Below are 10,691 nucleotides of genomic sequence, written 5' to 3' on the forward strand. Positions count from 1 at the left end.
TCTAGCACGAATAGCATATGTCCTTGTAGGTGCTCGTGCCATAGATCTAACTGTTATATCCTTGGTAGTACCTTGACTACTAGTAACATTGCCAGGATGGCAGGGCGGTTTGCCCCTCGAGACAGGATTACTCGACTTTGGGGTTGGTTCTATTTCTTGTTCAACTCTTTCTGGACAATTTCTGAGAAAATGGTCGAGTAAACCACCTCCAAAACAAGCTCCACTTCTAGACCGACTTTCCCCATGATGGAATTTGTTACAATGTTTACATTTTGGTTTGGGATTACTAACACTACCCATACTGGTCACAGATGGAGATAAAGACCTCGGGTTAGAACGTTGAGGGCCCCTCTCTCTTCCAGAATATCCCGTAGAGGTGGTCACATGATCATAATACTTCTTTAGTTTCTTAGAAGCAAATGATTGTGACTTACACATAGTTCTTTTTTTAGAAACACTAGCCTCACTTTCGGCTTGTTTCTTTTCTTTACTCAATTCCGCAACTTTGTGTGCTCGGTCGACTAGCGCTGCAAATTCCCTTATTTAGAGAATTCTAATCAGCAATTTGATGTTTTCATTTAAGCCCTCTTCAAAGCATTTACACATTTCAACCTCGGTTAAAACCCATTCTCTAGCATACTTACTGAACCGAACAAATTCTCGTTCATATTTGGATACGGTCAAGTTTCCCTGTTTAAGCTTGAGAAATTCTTTCATTTTTTTGATCTGTAAATCTCCAGCTAACATACTTCTTCCTGAATTCAGCTTGGAAAAATTCCCATGTGACATTCTCTCTAGGTACCACTGAAGTTATGGTATTCCACCAATGATAAGCTGTATCTTTCAGTAAGGATACTGCACATTTCAGACATTCAGCAGGTGTACAAGACAATTCATCAAAAACCCAGATAGTGTTCTCTAGCCAAAGCTCAACCATTTCTGGATCATCATCTGCTGTAACTCTAAATTCTTTCGCCCCGTGTTTTCAGATTTTATCTATTGGAGGCTTACCAATTCTAACAGGTTTGGCACCTAGTGGTACTTCAGAAATCGGTTGGGGAGCAGGTGGGGAAGGTCGTTGTACAATTGGGTTTGTTCTAAGTACTGGGCAAACCATTTATTCATCATTTGAAATAAGGCTTGTTTTGCCTCCTCACTTCGGCCCTCAGACACGGGCTTTTCACTATTAGACACAAGTGCAACTCTTTGAACCGATGTTGAAGCATTGCTCTCAGCTTCCTCGAATTCAGTTCTAGCTCGGTTGGATGACATTACTATATGAAAAACACATTAAAAATGATCAGGAGTCATCACACTATCACAATTTATATAATGACATGTATAGCTAAACTCGTGTTCATTACATCCAATTCGAGAATCGGCTAAATCATAGTTCTGATACCACTAAATGTAACACCTCTAACCCGTACCTATCGCTGAAACAAGGTTTTGAAACATTAGCAAAACATTCAGAACCTTTTTATATTAAACCACAAAAATTGCTATTTATTGACAGAGGTCATCCATAACATCCCTAGATCGGGCCCTCGAGGCCTAATACAAGCATTAGAATCGAGTCGAGACTTAATCGGGACTTATAAGAATTTTTCATGAACTTAAAATTTTTTTCCAAGGTGCAGGCCTCACACGCCCATGTAGTCCAAGGGATACGCTCGTGTGACCCTGGGGCACGTCCGTGTTAGAGGCTGTGTTCAGCCTCGTGCAACTCTCTGACTTGGACACACGACCATGCCATACGCCCCTGTGCTAGGCCGTGTGGTTAATTAATGCAATTCATAAATAGGTGCATATTTCACACGGCCAAGACACACGCCCGTGTGGCACACACAGCTGAGACACACGCCCGTGTCTCTGCCCGTGTGCCCATTTTTGAGCATTCTTTTCTCAAATTTAAGGTGCAGGGGACACACGGCCTAACCACATGCCCATGTTACCAGGCCATGTGTCATACACTGTCTAGACACACGCTCGTGTGTCTGCCTATGTGGACAAAATAAAGCCATTTCTAGCTTCATTTCGTACGCAAAATTTCACCCAAGACCTGCACTTGAAACACACAACCAACACCAACCATTCCAAACATTCAATATAGGAAAATTCACCATTTAACATGACATATCATTGCAAGCACAAGTGTTTATAAACTTACCTTGAATTAACTTAGGCAATGACAACATTTGATCACATGCACTCAACTTAACACATGTATATATGTCATAATAGCCTACTTAGAAATATCAAAATGAACCATTACTAGCCATTCCGTTGGCTAGGTTACAAAAAAAATATTATCTAGCTACCAATGGTCAAGTTGTCTTATACATGCCATTACACCAAAATGATTTCACTATATGTACCGAAAATGATAGTTGATAGTGTGACGACGCTCCGATGATCTTCCAACCTTCAGGATCTTTCGAGCACTAGAAAATAGGGGAAAAATAAAATGGAGTAAGCAATACATGCTTAGTAAGTTCGTATAACAGAAACTAAACTTATTAATCTTGTTTATTTAAAATCTAGGCATACAATGTTATGTTTCCATCCATTTGACTAAATTGCCTAATCACATACATTCAATAAAAAATGTTAATTACCAAAATATCCATATCAATCAAGTAACATGGATGAGTTCATGAAGCAATATTCTTTCAAGACATTATGATATTATCTCAAGATTTTCGTGCCATATCTAGAGTTATATGTCCGTTGAATCATTGAATTCCGATGGATGCTCAAGTAGTACACTCGAGGTGTACGATTCATTAATCCATCAATTCTTATCGATGTTACCCCTTAGGGTACTTAACCAAGGAACACACTCTCAAGCCACATGTCGTACAACAGGATTACCAATCCAGACTATATCCTTTATATAACGTATGCTCAAAGTGTTCAATTAGGTTACAAGTCCAGGCTAAACACTAATCATAACGTATGTTCGAGAGGTATTATATCGGGATTACCCGTTCAGGCTAAATCCCGTCAGCAACAAATGCAGGACCTTATTAATTTCGAGAAAGTGCATATAATTATCGAAACTCAACATTCAATCGGGACTCAACCCTTATTCACCATTTTCAAGCATGAATCAAATTTCTCATGATAGCATTCAAGTAATGTACATCAATAAAAGTCACATTACATACGAAAACAACATTCAATTAACATAATTACATGCCAGATTAAGTTACACGAACTTACCTCGACACTTGTTCGCGCAAAAAGTCTACTAATCGAAACCTTTTCTTTTCCTCGATCTGACCTTGAATTAGTGTTGTACGGATCTATATAAATGAATTTAACCATCAATTTAATACATTTCATATTTAAATGGACACAATTTACGTCCTCAAAAAAATTACCATTTTACCCCTAACTTTTCCATAAATTTCAATTTTGTCCCTAGGCCCGGAAAATGAAACTTGTGCAAATTACTCTGTATTTCAAGCCTAACCAAAGCCCCATTACAAAATTTACAGCACATGTACACATAAAATAGGCAAATACAGTGTGTAATCCCTTAATGAACAAACGGTCAGTCATACAATAGGCAAATACAGTCTGGGCGAGCCCGTTTTAGTAACAGTTCAGTTTTAGTTAGGGCCTAAGCCCATTACAGTATCAGTGTCAGTGCAGACCGTAGCCCATTTCAGTGATAGTAACCATACATATATGCAATTAGAAATCCTACCCAACCAGCCTCTACACTCTAGTCCGTCCAGCCCTACACTCCATGTGGGGATAAAATCAACCCACCCATCCCTACACTCCAAAATTAGCACTAGTTGTGGCACTAAACAATGTTTGCAGCAGAGCTGCTAGTATAGTACACTTTATCCAATCAATATAACCCATCCCCATGCAATATGTCATGCATTATATCATAATATCATGCATGTATGCAAAATATATAAAATGGCATGCTCGATTACAGTCATACATCTCATAAGGGCATAATAGTCATTTTACCTTATGGGGGCATAATAGTCTTTTATCACTTTGGGGTCTAGGTACACTTACCGACCCAATAATAGGTCCACAGTCATCTCGGACGACCCGTGCAACCTTAACAGTCAAATAGTGTAAATGGGCCCAAGGCCCAAAATACGGGCCCATGTAGGCGCACATGCTCGTGTGGCTTACAAAGCGCAAAAATGGCCTTGGCCGTGTGGACTGCACAGCCTAGCCCAATATTCTCCACACGTCTATGTGGGCCCACAAGTTCGTGGGGCCCACACTGCCCATTCGGCCCAATGTGGCCCAAAATGGTCTAAGCCCATAAAATCGCTCATGGTGTCCTCTACGATAAAACGCCCACGTCTATGCATTCGGGTGACCACATGAGTGAGTACACGTTCGTGTAGCTTCAATGGTCACGTTTTTCAGCTTTTGTTGATTTATGAATAGGGGTAGTGTTTTACACATCTTGTTTGTGAAAAGTGCTAAAAGTCCACGAGCACCAAAACCTACATTCATACAAGGCTTTCCATTAGCTGCTTGATAATAGGGTTAATCATCCTCTTTTACACACTTAACCCAAAATAAGATTTGATACTTGCCTTGATTGAAATAGTGTGGTTTAGCCCGCTTAAACCATTGACGAAGGTTGATTACACCCTCCTTGTCAAAAAGCTACATTACCAATGAAGTCCATTAATGATGATTGCATATACACATGGCTTGAATCAACATATGCAGGCTTATTGTAAACACAAAACCAAAGATAGGGAAAAATAAGGCAATCGGCCAACACCCTATAACACAAGTCATGTACCAAAGTTCAATATGTGATAAATAATGGTCAAGCTACCTTTAATCGAGTGACGAGAGAAAGGTTTCGAGCGCTTTTGAACACTTTTAAACTCTTTCACTCCTCGAGAAGTTCTAAAAACCGAAAGAGCACCATAAATGAGAATGAGAAGATGAGAATCGGCAATAAGAGAAAGAGGAGAAAAGCCGAAAGTGGAGAAGTAAAACAGGGACTTACCAATTAATATTCGGCCAATGCACCAAGTGAAAAGAGAAGGAATTGAGAGAGAGAAGAGACAAGAAATGAAGGGGAATGGAGACAAGGTAATCAACCTAAGGACAACAACCGGCTGTGAGGGGGAAAATGTGGAATAATCGATCAAGAAGGTTGCAAAAATAACAAGGAAGCCCAGAGAGTAACTTGTGAAAACCGAAAGTGTTGAGAGGGGAAAAGGAGTTAGAAGCAAACGGTCAAGAGAGGGAGACCAATTGAGAAAGAAAAGGAAAATAAGTAAGTTAATAAGAGGAAAATGGTCGAAAAGAGAGCACAAAATCACAAAGCATAGAAAAATACCCGAATGGTCAAGCAATATTTGGCCTCAACAAGGAAGTGCAAATAAGCCAAAAAGAACCATTTGGTAGAAACCGAAAAAGGGAATGAGTATACCATCCCCAGAGCCAAATTCTTTCCTCCAAAACTGATTTCCTTGAGTGCTCAAAGCCGCACTTGGCACAACACTTCTTTTCCCTCTAAGCCCAAAGCCAAATTCTCTCCAACCGTCCACCAAATCCTATGATCCACTCCTTAACCTCTCCTCCAATCTCTCCACCAACTAATTTGAAATCTCTTCAAACTCCTTAGAGTTTCGGTCAAGCTAGGGCACTCCCATGTACTCACCGTAAAATAAAACATTCCTTTTTCATCGCCAAGCCTCGAACCTCAGACCCCAAGGAACACTCCTCACGCCACTTACCCCTAGACCAATAGACCCTTTTTTTTGTCATGTTTTATCCATATTTATTTAAGAAGCCTATTGACTAGCTACAGGGTTTATTCAAGTAAAAATAAAATTTTTTCACAATCCAAGGCTTGAACTCAGGACTTCTCCAACACTTCTAAGGACACTTAACCACTGAAGCAAGTATGCATTTACGCAACACAACATACAAAAATAATTACTTATAATTTGGGGCGTTACAACTCTACCCTTAAAAGAAAATTTTGGCCTTGAAATTTACCTGTTCAAAATAGATGAGGGTATTGTTGTTGCATCACCTCCTCGGGTTCCCACGTGGCCTCCTCTGAGTTGTGATTATGCCGAAGTACCTTAACTAGTTGTATAGACTTCTTCCTTAACACTTTTGCATCACGCTCTAGAATATGAACTGGCTCTTCCTTGATAGTTGATTCGGTTTAACCTCAATCCTCTCAGTCAAGATTATATGTGTTGGATCAGAGCGGTAACGCCTCAACATGGAGACATGAAACACATTGTGAATCTGGTCTAACTCTAGAGGTAACTCAAGTTGATAGGCTACCGGTCCCACACGTTTTAGTATGCGGTAAGGCCCAGTAAACCTTGGGCTCAACTTGCCCTTCCGTCCAAATCTCAGTATCTTCTTCCATGGCGAGATCTTGAGAAAAATGAAGTCCTCCACAGAATACTGAATCTCCTTCCGCTTCAAATTCACATATCAATTCTATTTATCTGATGCCGCCTTCAGTCGATCCCAAATTAATCTAACTTTATCCCCAATATCAGAAACTAATTCAGGGCCCAGAATTCGTCGCTCGCCTAACTCAGTCCAACACGAAGGAGTACGACTCCTACGACCATATAATGCCTCATAAGGTGCCATCTGTAAGCTAGACTAGTAGCTATTGTTATACACAAACTCTGCTAATGAAAAGTAGCCCTCCCAACTGCCTTAAAAACCTATCACACAACTCCTTACCATGTCCTTCAGTATCCGAATCACCCTCTCAGACTGACCATCTGTCTGAAGATGGAACGCAGTGTTAAAGTCCAACCTTGTACCTAGTGCTTGATGTAGCTTCTTCCAAAATCGAGATGTGGAGCGTGGATCCCTATCAGATATTATGGAAACAGGTACCCCATGCAGTCTCATTATATCTGCCACATATAGTTTAGCCAGCTTCTGTAACGAGTAATTAGTATGAACTGGTATGAAATGGGCAGATTTGGTCAATCGATCCATGATGACCCATACTGAATCCTTCTTAGTAGACGTTAGGGGCAGCCCTCTAACAAAGTCCATAGTTACTCTTTTCCACTTCCAAATTGGAATTTTAACTGGTTGAAGCAACCCTGAAGGTAACTGATGTTTAGCCTTAACCTGCTGGCAAGTCAGACATTTACTCACACGGTCAGTAACTTCACGCTTGAGACCTGGCCACCAATATAACTCACGAAGGTCTCGGTACATTTTATTCCCACCGGGATGCATAGTATAAGGACTACTATGCACCTCTCGCAGTATAGACTGCCTCAAATCAGTATCCCTCGGTATACAGACTCTCCCACGAAAACATAGTACCCCTTTGCTATTCAGTCCAAAATTTGAAGTTTCCCCACTTTCAATCTGTCGGAATCGAGGACCCAGTGGCTTATCCACCAACTGTTTACCCTTAATTTGCTTAATCCATGTCGGTTTAACCTGAAGTTTGGCCAACAGACTACCATCATCAAATAAGCTGAGACGAGCAAACATCGCTCTCAGATCCGTCATAGCCTTACGGCTCAGTGCGTCAGCCACCACATTGGTCTTACCAAGTTAATATTCAATCAAATAGTTGTAGTCATTTAGAAGCTTAATCCATCTACGTTGCCTAAGACATAGCTCCTTCTGAGTGAAGAAGTACTTGAGGCTCCTGTGATCCGTATAAATGATACACTTTTCATCGTACAGGTAATGTTTCCAAATTTTCAGTGCAAATACCACGGCGGCCAACTACAAGTCATGCATCGGATAATTCGCCTCATGAGTCTTAAGCTAGTGAGACGCATATGCCACCACCTTACCCTTTTTCATCAACACACATCCCAAACCAACGTGTTATGCATCGCTGTAGACAGTAAACTCTTTCCCAGACTCTGGCTGTATCAAGATAGGGGCCTCAGTCAGAACTTTCTTAAGTTTCTTAAAACTTTCTTGCTGAGCATCAGTCCAGTTAAACGCTTACGCAATAACTTAGTCAGAGTGCAGTAATCAATGAAAACTCCTCAACAAACCGTCTATAATATCCTGCCAGTCCCAGAAAACTACGAACCTCAAATGCCATCTTAGGTGGCTTCCAATGTAGAACAACTTCAATTTTTCGAGGATCAACCCTAATCCCTTCAGCAGATACCACATGACCCAGAAATGTTACCTCTCGTAACTAGAATTCACACTTGCTGAACTTAGAATATAATAATTTCTCCCTTAGAATCTGCGGAACAACTCGGAGATGTGCATTGTGTTCATCCTCAGTTCTCAAATACACCGATATGTCATCTAGAAAAACCACTATGAACCGATCCAGATAGGGTTGGAACACTCAGTTCATTAGATCCGTAAAAGCCACTGGTGCATTCGTCAGTCCAAACGACATCACTAGGAACTCGTAATGACCATAACGAGTCCTAAACGCTGTCTTGTAAACATTAGCCTCTTTGACTCTCAGTTGATGGTACCCCTATCGGAGATCAATGTTAGAGAAGATAGAAGCTCCTCCAAACTGGTCGAATAGATCATCAATCGTCGGTAGGAGGTACTTATTCTTAATAGTCAATTTATTCAATTACCGGTAGTCGATGCACATAAGCATGGATCCATCATTCTTTTTCACAAATAAAACCGATGCTCCCCATAGAGACACACTAGGGTGGATGAACCCTCAATCCAATAACTCTTGAATCTAAGCTTTTAACTCCAAAAGCTCCTTCAGTGCCATTTTATAAGGGGCGATGGACACTAGAGCTGAACCCGGCAGGAGCTCAATCCCAAACTCAACTTCACGGTTTGGAGGTAACCCATGTAGTTCATCGGGAAAAAAATCTGGAACGTTCTTAATTGTTCTGATATCTTTAACATACGAAACCTCAGAATCAGAAACACCGGTGTAGGCTAGATTCACCTCACAACCCTTACGAACCAACTTCTCAGCCCTTAGTGCAGAAATCACATTTGACAAATAATTCCGATGCTCCCCAATTACCACTACCTCATCACCCTCCACAGTTTTTAGTACCACTCGCTTAGTAGCACAATCCAAATTCACTTGATGCTTAACCAGTCAGTCCAGACCCAATATTAAGTCGAATTCTCCAAAAGGGAGTTCCATTAAATTCGCAAAAAAGATGGTTCCTTGAACCTCCAAAGGTACATCTATGAACAATTTATTTACCTTCACTGATTGCCCTAATGGACTCAACAAAGTAACCTCACTCACAGTGGTTCCAACCATTATACCCAAAGTCTCAAACACAGTGAATGCTATATAAAAAAGCGTAAACCTAACATCAATCAATGCAGTATAAGGTACATTATGGATAAAGAACGTACCCGTAATAACATCTGGGGCATCCCCGTCCTCTCGGCAGTGTGTGGCATAAACTAGAGCTGGCTACCTCGCCTCAGTATGACCAGTACCTCTGCCCGGTGCTCCACGACCAGGCCCATACCATTTTCACCTCTAGCCTGACCACGACCTCTCGATGGCTACTGAACACCTCTCGGTGGCTGAACAGTAACCCGACTTGTAGCTTGCATCTGCTCGGGCCTCCATGGACAATCTCTAATACGATGCTCAAATGAACCACACATCAAAGATGCCCCAATCCTTTTCCAACACTCACTTTGATGGCGTCTTCCACATTCTGCACAGGGCTGCGGCCCAGTAACAGCAGCAGGGGCCCCAACTCTGACTGGCCCATCAACTCTGGCCTTTTTCTTAGGCCTCAGAAATAAACTTAAGGGCTCTGAATCCCTTTTGTTCCTACCTCTTTCCTTTTCACAGTTCTGGCACTCAGCGCGCTTCATATCCTAAACGATCTTTGCCTTATCCACTAATGCAGCAAAATCTCACTCCCTCTGTGGAGCTAACAAGACCCGTAGACTATTTCTTAGGCCGTCCTCGAATCGAACACACCTCTCATACGCAGTTGCCACCATGCCTCGCGCATAACGGCTAAGACGCAAAAATTAAACCTCATATTCAGCCACTAGTTTATCCCCTGGAGTCAAATTTAGAAACTGTCCCCTACGGGTATCCACTGGCACCCACATATTTTCCTTGGAATGCAGTCTTGAAAAATTCCCAAGTCAATCGGTCGGGCTGAGTACCCTCTTTAACTGTAAGCCACCACTGATAGTGTAACACCCCGTACCCGAGACGATTGCCGGAGTCGAACACGAGGTGTTAACGGGCTTAATTCATTACTTAAACGGCTCATACAATTAGTTTTAAAATTTTCTAGACAAGCTGGCTAACTGCATCGCAGTCGCTTTAAAAATAATATCTTTAGTTCCGAAACTCGAAATCCAATTCTGTAAATTTTTCCTGAAACTAAACTCATATATCTATCTAGTAAAATTTTTGTAAAATTTTTGGTCAGGCCAATTAGTACAGTTTATTAGTTAAAGTCTCCCCTGTTTCAGGGTTCGACTACTCTGACCTCTGTGCATTACGAATTAGATATCTCCCTGTACAGGGCTTCAATGCTTATGCCGTTTGTCTCTAATAAAACTAGACTCAATAATGAATCTGTACATATAAAGCATGACTTCTAATTATCTTTGTAAAATTTATGGTGAATTTCCAAAATCAGAACAGGGGATCCAGAAATCGCTCTAGCCCTGTTTCACAAAAATTTAAACATCTCATGCCAAGTCCTACAATCATACCAAATACC

This window comes from Gossypium hirsutum, chromosome A10 (genome assembly GCF_007990345.1).
Source record: "Gossypium hirsutum isolate 1008001.06 chromosome A10, Gossypium_hirsutum_v2.1, whole genome shotgun sequence".
Classification (NCBI taxonomy): Eukaryota; Viridiplantae; Streptophyta; class Magnoliopsida; order Malvales; family Malvaceae; genus Gossypium; species Gossypium hirsutum.